The sequence below is a fragment of the Narcine bancroftii genome, chromosome 7 (genome assembly GCF_036971445.1).
Source record: "Narcine bancroftii isolate sNarBan1 chromosome 7, sNarBan1.hap1, whole genome shotgun sequence".
NCBI lineage: Eukaryota > Metazoa > Chordata > Chondrichthyes > Torpediniformes > Narcinidae > Narcine > Narcine bancroftii.
Window position 1 is genome coordinate 61735535 of NC_091475.1, and position 16338 is coordinate 61751872.

General features: G+C 42.9%; 1 long non-coding RNA gene across 1 annotated transcript; it reads left to right on the forward strand.

Annotated features, from left to right (window-relative positions):
- Nucleotides 1-2833: 2833 nt before the first annotated feature.
- LOC138739863 (uncharacterized) lies at nucleotides 2834-3921 on the forward strand. Its single transcript, XR_011342492.1, has 2 exons — nucleotides 2834-3158; nucleotides 3592-3921. It is a non-coding gene; the product is annotated as an uncharacterized lncRNA (long non-coding RNA).
- The last annotated feature ends 12417 nt before the right edge of the window (nucleotides 3922-16338 follow it).

The following is a 16338-nucleotide window of genomic DNA, read 5'->3' on the forward strand; positions in this document are numbered from 1 at the left end:
AGGCAGCCATAATACCCAGCACGGCCATCTTTTTACAGAGACTATTCCACTTACAGTAACAAACAACTTCTCAATTTTAAATGAACAACAGTGCCACAAACATCAGATTTCAAAGAATAGGCGGTGAACACAAATAAGTCCGGTCATAACTCTGTTTAGATTTTACAAAAAGTCCAACCTCGGCCATTTTAGGGCTGGTTTACTGTCGTCGGCAGGACTTAGGATGTTACCATCTGCCAGCTTCAAAGGAGAACCGACCAACCAAGTCACAGTTTCTCGAGGCAGCAGTCCGCCTCAAAGCCACCCTTCCCGACCTTGGACAATCCGAACACCTCACAACCGCGACCGACACATCCCTTGGGATTTCTTGGGGCTAACATTGCTCCACCACTCCAGTCATATCAGGACACCACCTCCGTCTTTGCCACTTTGCACCATTTCCACGACCATCAAAGCAGGCACCACTGGAAGGCCGAGGGTGCAGCCACATCACCACACTATCCTGCAACTCTTTGGCAGACCTCACTCCACGACCGTCGAGATGCAAACTTTGTGGCTTTGTCTCAGTGACCCATGACAGAGAATAAGCTTTTCATTTGAGTACAAGCACAGAAATGCTAGAGGAACATCCATAGGAAGTTAAGATGTGTTACCAATGTTTTGACCCTGAGCCCTTCTTCAAAGAGTGGGAAAAGCAAGATGAGGGAGGGTAAAGGCAATGTGGCTGTGGAAGCAAGCCTGGGTGAGTACATGGTCATAGAGCTTCAGAGCAACAACTCCTTTCGGAGAGCAAAGGAGAACTTCATCGGGGTGCACATTCCTCAAAGAGATTTTACAGAGTTTTGCAGTAGACAGGAAAACATGTAAAGTCTGCAGACACGTGATCGAAGTAAAAACATAATGCTGGAGAAATTCAGCAGGTCAATCATTGTACTTTGTGTAGCAAAGATAAAGATACATGACCAACATTTTGGGCTTCATCAAGGTAGGAACAAAATGGGAGCAGCTGCACTCCCTCCCTTATCTGTGGTCCTCCCTGCCCATCCTCTTCCCACCACTTTCTTTGGGCGCCTGCCTACATTTGTCCATACCTTGATGAAGGGCTCAAGCCAGAAACATCAGTCATGAATCTTCATCTTTGCTCTATAATGTGACCCTGCTGAGTTTCTCCAGTGTTGTGTTTTTACTTTTCTTTTGTTTAATCCAAGGTATCTGCTGTCCTGGAGTTAAACAAGAAGGGCTGCAGTTGCTGGGGGTCAAATGCAATACACAAACATGCTGAAGAAACTCAGCAGGTCGTATAGCTTCTGCAGGGAGCAAAGGCTGGGAAACATTTCAGGCCTGGGGCCTTCGTCCGGTCTAAGCAGAAGTAGGCACGTGCCTGAATAAGAAGAGAGGAAGAGAGAGGAAGGCACAGCCCAACAGGTACAGGTGGAAGAGTAGAAGAGAAAAAAAAGGACCAGGCAGATACTCAGCATTTTAAGAATAAACTTCAATTCTAAAGCTACTTCTCATTCAAAACCATTGCATGAGATTTGAGGAGTCCAAATTAACTTAATTGCAAAATGGCTTGGTGCCTGTTGGAGTTCCTGGCAGAAGCTTTTTAACAACCACAGTTCATGAGACATTGAATTCTTGACTTTATAAAGCAGGTTTTTATCTCATTGTGCTTTGTGTTCCATTAAATTCCTAGTTCATTATTGTTCATGACATTCAGGGCTAATTGCAGTACTATATTCAATGAGAAAGTGACTGCGTCGAACATTCATGTCCAGAGCTTACATTTCCTGCAATAGTTTCTTTGGCAGCATGCTCTGCTCCTTTTTTGTCAATGAATCATCGTGTTCACCCTGTGATCGCATGCCCAAAATCAGGGAAAAAAATGCACTAGCTGAATATTTAGATAACAATAAATCAAATTTCCGGTGCCCGTAAATGATGCTCATTTTGAGCCAAGAGCGGCCTTTGCAATTTCTGCTCAAGTGATTTACTCAGCATAAAAATTATAATATTATAAAATAAGAAAAATAATATTTAAGAACCTATATAATTGAGTAAGATAACTCACTCTTTGCAAATTAAACATAAAAGAATATATTTCATGTAGATTTATTGTCAGTATATTCTGTTTGATATAATCCCATCATTAACAAGTGTACACACCCAAATCATTTCCTCTTCCTTTATTTCATTCACATTCCTGGTATCCAAGGGAAACCGGGCCCAAGCTGCACCTTTCATTACATTATTTATGTCCCTTACCACCCTTTTTTCTGTGATGTTCTTGTCTCTGTGATCATGTCGGAATGTTTAAGCCTTCTGGGTTGCTTAGCAACTCTTTCTGAGAATACTGGGTAAATTTAGACCGGTCGAAGATGTGTGACTTCATGAAAACGTGCAGGATTTTTCGCTGCATTTCAAAAGGTCAAACACTTCAAACCAGTACATTCAGAAGGTGAACTTACACGCAAGCACAAGGATGAGGAATATAGATAATAAAAGATGGTTAAGAGAGGAAGAGAAATGTCATATTTCAAATATAATTGTAAAAAAAATCACTATTTTATCCCAACTTTATCAACAAAGTGGATTATGTCACATTAAATGCGCACAAATAGTCTGTTTTTCAAATCTGAATACTCCAAAAAAAAAGTAAAAATTGAAACCTTTGTTGGAAATGCAACATTTCTAACACTCCTAACATTCTCTGGCTGGGGAATAAATGTCTGTCCCCAAGATGTGGTCATATTGTATGACACAAAGCATGATGACATAACATGTGATGTCACTGCTTCAGGTGAGTTTTTAACAGCCATTGTGTCTTAACCTGTGTCCTTTGCACCTCCCTGCAAAAAGATGACCATAGGTCAGGTAACACCTGTGGTCTGTGTAAACCCATGGCTGAAGCAAGCAGCTCAGTAAAGGAACCTGCTAACCCAGCAGTGAGCTTGGGAATTACAGTATCCATATGGATCAACAGTGGTAGAGAGGAAGGCAGAAAAAGTTGACCCAGACTTACCTGGACCTCTCTCATTCTGTTCATCCACCCGGGGTGTTAGGAAACAGGCAGGTTCTGCTGTCACACAATCCAGCACTTGGTGTTGCAACCGTTCAGAACACCAGCGATGAGCAGAGTGGGCGTGCAAAACTCTGGCAAGGTGAGAGAGAAATGTAGGCAGCAGGATACGAGTCTGAGTGGCTGCATTGATTTATTATAAAAAATTAGATCAAGTGAGGAATGTGTGGGCAGGGGATTCTGTGAGCAGGACCACTTACTGAAATGGGGGAGAGGTGGACATTTTGTGTTGAGAACGAATGGGGAATATTTTGTGTTGGCATACGAAGTTTGGCGTTCAGCAGAAAGCAACTTTAAATGGAAGCAATGTACACTGGTAACTCTGAACTTTTTGATAGAATTTCAATAGTCTTTATAGCATGTGGGGAGAGGTTTGAAATATTATTTTGAGCATGAAGTGGAAGTGTACAGGAGATGCATTGAGCTGCATGAGAAAGCCAGAAATGGAGGCTCAGGCATGTTGTATGTTAATCTAAGAGCAATGAGGTAAGTGACAGATTTGCCTCTTACCAAAGTTGACATCAACTGGAAAGAGAACTTCAGCAATAGCCTTTTGACGTCGCCATAAATTTGAAATGTAGCACAAGAAGCCAGAAGCTGGGAGAGCTGTCAAAACGTACCAATTTATGTCCTTTGCCAAAGTGCCCCACTGTTGCACAGTGAAAAGAATCCAGGGAACGAGCAGCTGAGAAGGCCCACAGAGTGGATATTTCAGAGGAAACGGTAACAAAAACTGTCAAAAGGTTCGGCCTGGAACTAAGTCCATAATGCAGTGATACCATACAGCAAAACCACTATCAGAATCATTGGAATTAAACAAGCATCTGCAAATTTGAGTGTGAAAAGATTCTGGTATTACTGTAGTGTTGGACAATCAATTGGGGGGGTGGGTGAGGGAATAAAGTACTTGGAGTTATTATCGTCTGACTACAATTAGACGAAACTGCATATCTCCAGATCACAGTGCTCAGAACACACAGCACATACAGCACATAATATACATAATATACATGAAACATAGTATACAACACATCATATTTACATGCATACTTAATTATATATTTTCAAATAAATATTAATATTTTGAGATTAATTCAGGATACTATTCATCTATATTTCCCAGCCTGTGGGAAGAAGCTATTTCCCAGCCTGGCAGCCTTCATTTTGATGCACCTGTACCACCTTCCTGTTGGTAGCAGGTCAAAGGTACTGTGTGCTGAATGGAAGGGTCCTCAATTAATTCTTTGAACCCTATTTTCAGCAGCGGTCCCAGTGGTTATTGTCAATGGAGGATGTTTGCATCTTAAGGCCAGATCGAAGGCCATGTGACAGAAGTTTGCTGATGAAGATAGAGGAACACAACCATACGGACGAAGAGTTATTTTTCTCATGCCAGGGTACAGGGCCCACTCGTACAAGATGTTGATGAGAACTCGCATGCTAGTGAGCTCGGATCGTACTCCTCCTCTGCTGTACATTCAGGGCCATCACTGGGCATGTGATTATCTAAAATTAGCCTTCACCTAAATAATCACATGTTGTGACTTAGATTATTTATCGAAGTCATTATCTTTTGGAATTTGGACATCATTAGAAAGGCCAGCATTTATTGTCCATTTTAATTTGCTGCTGAGATGGTGAACTGTCTTCATGAACTACTACAGACATCACACACACAAAGCTAGACCCAATGTGATGGTGAGATATTTCGAAGTAATGATGATGCGTAACTTGAACGGGAGACCTGTGGCTCCTTCTTCTGCTGCATTTGACCCTCTTATTGATGAAAGACATGCCGTGAGAGTAGTATGGGCGAGGGACTGCACATTTTGCAGATGATCTGCCCTGCGGCCAACATGCACCAGTAGGTTCAGTCTGGCTGGCAGGATATCAGTCAGGTGGTGTGCTTCATCTTGAATGCTTTTTGAGAGCTCTGCACTCATCCAGGCAAACAGAAAGAATCCCATTACACAGCTGACTTGGACAACAGGAATGCTCAGAGGTATCAGCCTCATGAGGTACCCAGCCTTGGATCTGCTGATTAATCCAGGTTAGTTTCTAGTTGAAGATAATGCCAGATATTGAGATATTGATGTTTAGAGACTTGGCAACGTTGATGCTATTAAATGGTGGGGTTATGGTATCACCATTTACTTATTATTGCTTGGCAATTTTGCAGCACAAGTGTGATTTTCCAAGTGCTGCAAACTGCTGAGGTGAACTGCTTCACCTGCTGAGGCATTCGGAATGGAATTGGTTTCGAATTTGTTTTCAATTTAAATGTAATGATATAACATGGTTGAAGCTGATTCCGGTCATTGAAATCTGTGCCTGCCAATTACTAAACTACCTACCCCGTACATTTTTGGAGGGTGCGAGGAGGAAATGCACACAAGTCACAGGGAGAACGTGCAAACTCCTTACAGACAGCTGCGGACTTGAACCGGGGGTATTGGCACTGTAACAGCGTTGTGATGACCACTACACGAATTCGGTTTCCCAGTGTTTTTTTATTAGATTTTCAGCGATTGCTGGGTTGTGTACCTCACAAACATCATTTCCTTTGACCCTCTCCAACATTGTATCTCGTCCATGCAATCCAGTGTATTAAACAAGCCTTTACCTCTCTCTTTCAGCTGACACCTTTTTGCTTCTCTTGGCCTCCCCTCACCAGCAAATCTTCGTCTCTCTACCCCCTCCCCTCCTCCAATATAAAACATACTTGTTTCCTGACATTCATAGTTCTGACAGAACGATGCAACTTGAATTATTAACTTATAGGGGGAAAGGTCAGCAGAGTGGTGATCATGACACTACTGCAACACGAGTTAGCCGGGTTCGAATCTGCCACTGTATGTAATGATTCTCTCCGTGACCTGTGTGGATTTCCTCCAGGTGCTTCAGTTTTCTCCCATCTTCCAAAAGCATACCGGTTTGGTAGGTTAATTGGGTGTAAATGGCAGCGCAGGTTTCATGGGCCAGTGGGCCTTCTATCATTAAAATTAAAGCATAATTCTCTCACCATAGATGCTGCCTGACCTGATAAGTATTTTCAACATTATTTTTTTAATTTCAGATTTTGAGCATCTGCTATTTATATTTGGTTTTTGTTCAGTGTTTTCTTCAGTTCAGAGAAAGTTTGTGAATGTGCAGTATTGTGGTACAGGATCCTATCATTTAACTCCCTAACATATCTCTCTATTCAGTAATCTTGCTGCTGTTGTGCCTCATTGCCATGCAGCATTGTCCGTGATGTCTTTCTTGCTCCAACTATACCTCTTTCAATTTAGATTTCAGTTCATTCTCTCTTACACTATGGCGTGTCTCAGAGTTCTAGCTCGGAAATAAGACAAACACAACAAGGAGTGCAGTTGACACTAATTTAATGAACTGGCTGCTCTCCTTTATATGGTCAGGCAGACCCTGGTTGCCATGTGACTGAGGGGCGTAACCCATGACCCTTCAGGTTCTGAATGGTGGCTTTATGACCCACCATTGGCAATTAACTGGATCTGCCCATTTTGCTGCAGCGTCATCGATGGGAGGTTTGTGCTACCCTGGGCGCTGGCCGATTGGCAAATTTGTGATCTGGCAATTGGCTGGCAGAGCGTGTTTTGCAGCAGCCTATGGGAACAGGCCACTGATGCCTCATGCAGACCACTCGATTGGCATGTTTGAACGGCGTGTGCGGCAACAGCGGTGGGCTGCTACAACACTGAATGTCTCTGACTAAAGTTGAGTGCAGCGCAGTTAGTGTCACACTATTACAGCACCAGCGACCTTGGGTTCAAATCCGGCATTGACTGGAAGAGGTTTGTACGTTCTCCCTGTGGGGGTTTTCACCCACATTCCAAAGATGGTGGGGGGGAGGGAGTTGTAGGTTAATCGGTCACCTGGGAGTAATTGAGCGGCATGGGCTCGTGGGCGGGTCAGGCCTGGCACCAGGTTACACCTCTAAATTAATTTTTTAAAAGTACTTCTAGCCAGCCTTAATTGGTTATACATGAATCTTCTCCAGATTTTCCAAATCCTCAAATCCCATTGGATCTTGCCAATTTTTTTTTAATGTATCAAATCCCATTGGATCTTGCCAATTTTTTTTTTAATGTATCATCTCAAGTGAAGTGTTTTACATTATGTGATTTCCTCTTCATTCTTTGTTTTCTTTATTTTTTTCTTTTTGGGGTAGTTTAGAGGGGAATGAGGAGAGGTGGGTCGGTTAGGATAGGGGGTGGGGTGTTGCAAGGGGTATTAGTTACAAAAACATCATGTATGTTTTTCTTTATTTGTATTTTTTTATTTTATGACTTATCGTGATTAATAAATAAAATAATGTATCATCTCAAGAGGTTTTCTAACTTGAAAGGAGTTTGTTTGTTCTCCCCGAGTCTGCATGGGTTTTCCCCAGGGGCTCTGGTTTCCTCCAGGGGTTGTAAGTCAATTGGGTATAATTGTGGGCTTGTAGGTCGAAAGGGCCTGTTACCATGTTGTCTGTCTACATTTAAATAACGTTTAAAAAATTGGCCTGGAAGTCAGCCTGAAGAAAACTGAGGTCCTCCATCAGCCAGCTCCCCACCATGACTACCAGCCCCCCACATCTCCATCGGGCACACAAAACTCAAAACGGTTAACCAGTTTACCTATCTCGGCTGCACCATTTCATCAGATGCAAGGATCGACAATGAGATAGACAACAGACTCGCCAAGGCAAATAGCGCCTTTGGAAGACTACACAAAAGAGTCTGGAAAAACAACCAACTGAAAAACCTCACAAAGATAAGCGTATACAGAGCCGTTGTCATACCCACACTCCTGTTCGGCTCCGAATCATGGGTCCTCTACCGGCACCACCTACGGCTCCTAGAACGCTTCCACCAGCGTTGTCTCCGCTCCATCCTCAACATCCATTGGAGCGCTTACACCCCTAACGTCGAAGTACTCGAGATGGCAGAGGTCGACAGCATCGAGTCCACGCTGCTGAAGATCCAGCTGCGCTGGATGGGTCACGTCTCCAGAATGGAGGACCATCGCCTTCCCAAGATCGTGTTATATGGCGAGCTCTCCACTGGCCACCGTGACAGAGGTGCACCAAAGAAAAGGTACAAGGACTGCCTAAAGAAATCTCTTGGTGCCTGCCACATTGACCACCGCCAGTGGGCTGATAACGCCTCAAACCGTGCATCTTGGCGCCTCACAGTTTGGCGGGCAGCAACCTCCTTTGAAGAAGACCGCAGAGCCCACCTCACTGACAAAAGGCAAAGGAGGAAAAACCCAACACCCAACCCCAACCCACCAATTTTCCCTTGCAACCGCTGCAATCGTGTCTGCCTGTCCCGCATCGGACTTGTCAGCCACAAACGAGCCTGCAGCTGACGTGGACTTTTTACCCCCTCCATAAATCTTCGTCCGCGAAGCCAAGCCAAAGAAAAAAAAAAAAATTAACGTAATGCTTCAACAATGGTGAATGGTTGAAGTGGACTCTATTGATCTATGAACCCTGCTGGACCCACCATATGTTAGGTTAGGTTAACAAACACAGAGGACAATTCCACCTATTAATCTATGCCCAGTCTGTCCATTTGCAATTATCAGAAAAGCTGGACAGTTCTATCATGCATCACTTATTCACTAGCCATGTCCACATTCAGCTTTGCTTGCATGTTTGGCTCCAGACTGTGTTGAAAATCGACCAAAGAGCTGAAATCCAAAGATGAAGAGAGTGAATGCTCTCAGCTTCAAAGCAGTGTCTGAGTGAGCACAGAACTGAAGTACCATTTTAAAACTGATCAGCATCAAGTTGAAGATATGGCTCACACAATATGACTTAATTGTGGCTGTCAGTCATCAGTAATATCTGCTGTAATACGTCACTGCAGGAGTTCCTCAGTGTCCAAGAGCCCAACGATGTTCTGCTGCTTCATTAATGAACTTCCTTGCACCATAAAGTCAAAGGATGAAACAGATTCACATGATGCACTGTTCTCCCCCACGACCTGTGCAGCTTCCTCCCGCTGCTCTGACATTCCAAAAACGTACGGGGTTAGTGGGCTAATTGGTCACAGGGGTGTGTTTGTGTGGGATGGAAGGGTCTATGAGCATGCTGCATCTCTAAATTAAATTGCAATTGAATACATTTGAGAAATCTGTGGAGAAAAATGCACTTAATTAATGTTAGAAGGTTGATGACCATATATTAGTACTGTCCAACCACAATGAAAATTGGGAAGACTGAAAATGGGAAGGTACAACGTTGAATCTAGAGGCCTGAATGGGGCAAACCTGTTCCTTGCAACAAATGAAGATGTCAAAGATAGGGAGGTGAGAGTCAGAACAGGGTGGAGAATTAAAGTTGAAGAAGAACATCTGCAGATTCTGGGGTCATGTGCAGTGCACAAGGTGCTGGAGAAACTCAGCAGGTCCCGCATCATCCATAGGAAGTAAAAGGTGACCAACGTTTCAGGCCTGGGCCGTCATCACACATCTGTCGAAGGCCTCGTCCTGAAATGTCATCTGCCTTTGCCTTCCAATGCATGCTATGTGATCTGCTGAGTTTCTCTAGCAATGTTTTGTATTGCATGGAGAATTGAAATGACAGTGACTGGAAGCAGAGGATCATGAGCGAAAGCTTATCAAACTACAGATGTACACCTTTCCTAAAACTCTTCAATGTTTCAGCACTTGTGGCTGCTACAGATGCAGTGCAGTATGGCCAGAGAATGTTTCCCATGGCTGATTTGGGATTGTCTCTGCTGGAGGCAAAAGATTTCCATGAATTGTGCAAATGCCTGTCAAATCAGCCAATCATGTTTGACAGTTCATTGCTCATCTTCTTCAGGAATCTATTTCAACAACCTGCTTAATCATCTAAAGTTATTCACCGCTCAAGAGCATCTTCAAATAAACTTCATCTCAGTCCAATTGGGAAAACTTTGAATAGTCATGGACAGACTGATGGGTGCAGCTCCCGCACCCAGCATTAGCATTTCCTCTGCTGTGGCCCACAATAAATGAGGGGAAGACTCAACCCCCTTCTTTCTGTCGCCCAAAATACTATTTTGCTGTGGCTTCAGTGACTGCTTCCGTGAAGGAGTCATTAGTATTGCTTGTTGCATGTCTTGCAAGGGAACAAAGACTGAAGTTTAACCCAATGGTTCTCAACCTCCTTCTTTCCACTCACTTTAAGTATTCCCTATGCCATAGGTGCTCTGTGATTGGTAAGGGATTGCTTAAGGTGGGGTGTGGGTGGAAAGAAAAAGTTTGAAAACCACTGTTTTAACCATACCTAATTGACTCATTATGTGCACAGTTTCATAACTCCAAAGGACAATTTTTTTCTCAAGCAAAATACTTCAGTGATAATTGGGTCTAGAACAGTGATTCTCAACCTTCCCTTCCCACCCACATCCCACCTTAAGCAACCCCTTACTAATCACAGAGCACCGATGGCACAGGGATGACTTAAAGTGGGATGTGATTGGAAAGAAAAAGGTAGAGTACCATTGGTTTAAACTCTGAGGGTAAAAGTATTTAAGGTGTATATTTTGCACAAGATTGTTTCATTCAATGCTAGTGCCAAGTTTGCAATTTGCAGGCAATGTGACTCATTGGGGTCCAGCTTGGTCCCCAGCTGATTGTGATTACCTAATCCCTGACACCTCTTTCCTTCCTTTATTGCAAGCATATCCTTGTCCTTTTTTATATAGTGCAAAGCTTCACGTGTTACCTTTCATATCAAATACAATGTTCATTATTCCTGTTGCAGTATTTTCCCCCAAATCAACTATTTTCATCATGCCTAACGGTCAAACCTTTCTGTCACTCTGGTCTGCCACAATTAACTCTAATTTACTCATCTCTAACTCAGACATTTCAGATGATTTTGTCAACGGGTAACACAATTGCTTCACTCTATCTTGGAGCTTTCAAATGCATCTCTTGGATCAGTAATATATTTATGGGGAGTGTAGCTTTCTAATTGAGTTCCATTGCTGAAATGTGACATAACGTTTGGTCTGTTTATCACCACCTCAAAAAAGTCACATTTTAAGAGCTAGCATGTGGCACACCCAGTGTGATTTCCCATGGAATCTGTTATGAAGAAATATTATAGGACATTCTGATGATATCAGGATTGCACCATCAACATGAATGAATGAAAGGAATCCTTCGTTAGACAAAATCTGTCGATCTTTTTAAAACACTGTAATGAACAGAATAACAGAATAAGGGGGAACCAATTGGTGACTTTCAGAAGGCCTGAAGAAGATAATGTGGGATTCGAGATGGCACACTCACAAGTATTAAAAATGTGTTAATTGAGAGAAAAGTGGAAGCTGTAACTAATGAACTGCTGCAGAGATTGGAATTGGTGGCCCAGCTGTTCCCAACTTGTGTCAATAATTTTGATGAGCAGATCGTGTAATATATTCAAGGTTTCTGATGATCAGACTGGAGGCCTGTAACTGGTGGTCCCCCAGGATCAATACAGGGACCATTGTTGTTTATCATCTATATCAATGATCTGGATGATAATGTGGTGAATTGGATCTGGAAGTTTCCAGACAACACTAACAGTGAAAGGGTTGTGGACAGCGAGGAAGGTTTTCAAAGCTTGCAAAGGGATCTGGACCAGCAGGAAAAATGGGCTGAAAAATGGCAGATGGAGTTTAATGCAGATGTGTGAGATGTTGCATTTTGGAAGAACAAACCAAGAAAGGATGTACATGGTAAATGAACGGGCATTGAAGATTGCAGTAGAACAGAGGGATCTGGCATCATAGATGGATAGGGTTGTAAAGACAGCTTTTAGAATATTGGCCTTCATAAATCAAAGAGTACAGGAGCTGGGTTGTTATGGTAAGGTTGTATATGACATTGGTGAGACCAAATTTGGAATATTGTGTGCAATTTTGGTTACCTGACTACAAGAAAGCTGTCAATAAGATAAAAAGACTGCAGAGAAGATTTACTAGGATGTCGCCCGGACTTCAGGAACTAAGTTACAGGGAAAGGTTAAACAGGTTAGTACTTTATTCCCTGGAGCAAAGAAGAATGAGGGGAGATTTGTTAGAGGTGTTTAAAATTATGAGGGGTACAGACAGAATAAATGTAGATATGGTTTTCTCATTGAGGGTAGGTAAGATACAAACCAGAGGGCATGGGTTAAGGGTGAAAGGGGAAAAGTTTAGGGGGAGCATTTTCCACACAGAGAATGGTGGGTGTGTGGACTGAGCTGCCAGCCAAAGTGGTGAATGCAGATTTAATTTTTAATGTTTAAGATGAGTTTGGACAGGTACATGGATGGGAAAGGGCTATGGGCTGGGTGCAGGTCAATGGGATTAGCAAATAGGTGGTTTGGCACAGACGAGAAGGGCCAAATAGGCCTGTTTCTATGCTGTAATGTTCTCTGGTTCTCTGTAGAGCAGGTGACAGGAAAGGATGTAAGGATGACTGAAGTCGTCAGTGAATGAGTGAGGACATAATAGATGGGATATCATTTGGTAAAATGTGAGATCATCCACTACCAGAAAATGCAGTGTTTTATTAAGAGGAGAAAAATTCAAAGTATTTTGACGGTGTCCTTGTATACGAGTCAGTTAAAGTTGCAGTAAATCACTGCTGCTAGTGATCTTTCGGGTGGCATGGTTAGATTAGCAGTTAGCACAACGCTGCTACAGCAGCAGCGATCACAACAGGGGTTCGAATCCCGTGCTGTTTGTAAGGAGCTTCTATGTTCTCCCTGGCGGCTGCGCTTTCTTCCCACCCTTCAAAATGTTCTGGGGGCTGTAGGTTAATTGGGTGTAATTGGGCAGCCCAGGCACATGGGCCAACAGGGCCATACACGTATGTCAACAGAACAGGCAAATCACGTGTTTTGGAATTCAAGTACCAAAATTTAGAAAACTTTCTCAAAGTAAATAGACATCACTTGTATGTGCAGGTGCAATCTCCTACCTGAGGAAGCATATTCAGGAAAGAGTGCAACAAAGACTTACATAGTTCTGGGTGGTGTAATTGACCTACCAAGAGGAAGTAATCCCCTGAGAGTGGATCATGTAAAAGGAACAAACTGCTTTGGAAACCTGACAGACGGATGCAGGAGTGGTTGCCTCGAAGCAGTGGCTCGAGTTGCTAAAGAACTAAGGTTGCCATTTCAAAGGAGGACCTGGTCATGGGTTACTTTAAATTAAAATTAAATTAATCAGTATTGCAAAAACAAACCAATACAAACACTGTGTGTGTGTGTGTGTGTGTGCGTGTGTGTGTGTGTGTGTGTGTGTGTGTGTGTGTGTGTGTGTGTGTGTGTGTGTGTGTGTGTGTGTGTGTGTGTGTGTGTGTGTGTGTGTGTGTGTGTGTGTGTGTGTGTGTGTGTGTCTATGATAATGTGTGACCATGTCCTCCTGTTGGAATAGCAATCCTAAACTGATATTAGAAGTTTCTTCACTCAAAGAGCGAGGGTGCTCCAGAACATTCTGCCCAGGAGGGCTACAAGGCTCAGTTACTGCCTATATTCAAAGAGATCAATGGGATCTTATATATTATTAATCCATGCAGGGTGCAGGAAAGTAGAATTGAGAAAAAAGATCCAAGTTCAGATTTATTGTCAGAGAACATGACATCACATGCAACCCTGAGATTAACAAAGAAAGAAATGTAAACAAACTGAATGTGCAATATGGAAAAAAATGTTCAGTAATAAATAATATGCAAAGTAAGTCCTGAAATGATTGTTGTTGAGGAGTCTGATGGTAGAGGGGGAGCAGCTGTTCCTGAACTTGGTGGTGTAAGTCTTGTGGCACCTCGACCTCTTTTCTGATGGCGCCATCAAGAACAGAGCATGTGCTAGGTTATGTGACCCTTGATGATTGCTGCTGCTCTCCGACGGCAGCGTCCTCTGCAGATGTTCTCAATGTTGGGGAAGAATTTTGCTTGTGAAGTAGTGGGCTGTGTCCGCTAACCTTTGCAGGGCTTTCTGTTCAGATGCATTGGTGTCGCCACACTAAATCATGATGCAGCTGGTCTGCCCACTTCCCACCACACCTCTGTCAAAATATACCAAGTTTTTAAGTGTCATACCAAACCTCCGCAAACTCCTGAGGAAGTAGAGGTGCTGATGTGCTTTCTTCATGATGCCATTGGTGTGTTTGATCAAGGAATGATCCTCCGAGGTGGTGACTCCCAGGAATTTAAATTTACTCACCCTCTCCGCCTCTGATAACTCAATAATCGCCAGTTTTCCCTTGTGAAGTCAACAACCAGCTCCTTGGTTTTGGTGATGTTGCATGTGAGGTCGTTGCTGGTGCACCATTCAATCTGACTCATTGCCCCTCTTTTTGAACCCATGACCATGATATAATCAGCAAATCAACCACAATCTCAATGGCAGATGAGGCGTAAAGGAGCTAAACAGCTCTCTTCCTTCTGTTGGTTTGTTCCCTGCTGCTATCTCTGGGTATCCTCTACTGATTGGAATTTAACTTCGTTTCTATCTGTTTTTGCTTCCACCTGATGAAGGGCTCTGGCTGAGTTTCTCCTGCATGATGGCGCATTGTGATCAACTGCGGTAGCCCGCAAGCTCAGATGATACACATTTCCCCAATTACTAAGCAGCAAATTTAAAAAGATTTTTTTTTGTTACTGTTAATCTCCAGTGCATAATTTCAAAAGTACTGAAATCGATATTTTACATTTCTTGATGATAACTAGGAATATGTTTCCCATCGGCAGGAAGGTGCAGAATTGCCTGGAATAGATAAATAAAATATTTTTAATTTAAATGTTTAAATTTAGAAATACAGCACGGTATCAAGTTGTTCTGCCCCATGAGCCCATGCTGTCCAAATACCACAATTAACCTCCAACCCCTGGTACGTTTTGAAAGGTGGGAGGAAACCTGGAGGTAACCCACGCAGACACGGCTAGAATGTACAAACTCCTTACTGACAGCGCCAGATTAGAACCCAGGTCACTGGCCCTGTAATAACGTTGCACTACTTGCTTCGTTAACCATGTCGCTGTGTTTTTTTAATGGTGAATTCCCTTGATCACGGATCTTTTTTTTCACACTGCTTCTCACCTGAAGCCAGTGCCCTACTTGGCAGTCCAAGGCTTGAAATTTTGAGGCTTCCCTCAAATTTTCATTTCTCTGCTGAATTAAACAGCCTGCTGAGGACTCGTGTAACCAGATTGTTCCCATGTTAATTCAATCCATCATGACGGAAATTTCTCAATTATGTCAATGTCAAACGTTATATCCAAAATTTTACTGCTTGAAGAATTCTTGTTTTCTCACTGTAAAAATAAGAAAGCAACACAAAGTATGGGCTTTTCAACTTGAGTTTCATTTAACCCATAAATATCAACCCTTTTCAAAAAGTTGATTTATATACCCGAGAATGGGGAGAGTGGAATAGAGAGAGAGAGAGAGAGAGAGAGAGTGGGAGAGCGGGGAGGGGGAGAGAGAGAGAGAGAGAGAGAAAGAGAGAGAGGGGAAGGGGAGAGAGAGAGAGAGAGGGGAGGGGGTGAGAGAGAGAGAGAGGGGAGGGGTGAGAGAGAGGATTATTATACTGTTGCTGTGAAGATAGTTCTATTTGAAGAGTTTCACCTGTTGTTGATCCCTGACAATTGAAAATGAGAAGCCTCCTGATAAACGTACTCTCTTGCTCAGAATCAGGAAGTGAACTAATTCAAAACAGCCTGTATAGTTTGGCACTTCTTCACGCCAGCTCAGCAATTGGAAACTGGGCCTCGACTAGGTGATGTGTGCTGTCTGCATCAGCAGATTTGTGTCATTATCTGGAGCTCCATGACCCAGTTGTTTACTCTATACCATGGGACCCATCTTTATTCACCTTGGAGCTTAAAGATCATGCATATGAGCAACAAGGCTGGTAAAGCCACAACACATGTTTGCAAGTGTGTTTGACTGAAAAAGTAGTAGAGAACTAAGTAATTTCTGGACCAAGCCCAACCAAACTATTCATGGATGGTGGTTCTTCAGTTAATGTGTACAAATTCCCTTTACTTCATGACGGTGGGGCCAAAAATGTTTGTGCGACTTAAGGAGCTGAAGAATTTATAGCTATTTTCAGTAAGAAATGCCAGTGGGTGATCAGTTTTGACCTGCTTCTAGTATTACAGAACCCAGTCTGTACTCTGCTCTACTCCCCGTATCATCAAATGAGGGTTGAATTATAAGGTAACACAAAAGCAATGGCCCCAAACAATCCCCTGGATCTTTTGCATTTTTTTTGTATGGTAAC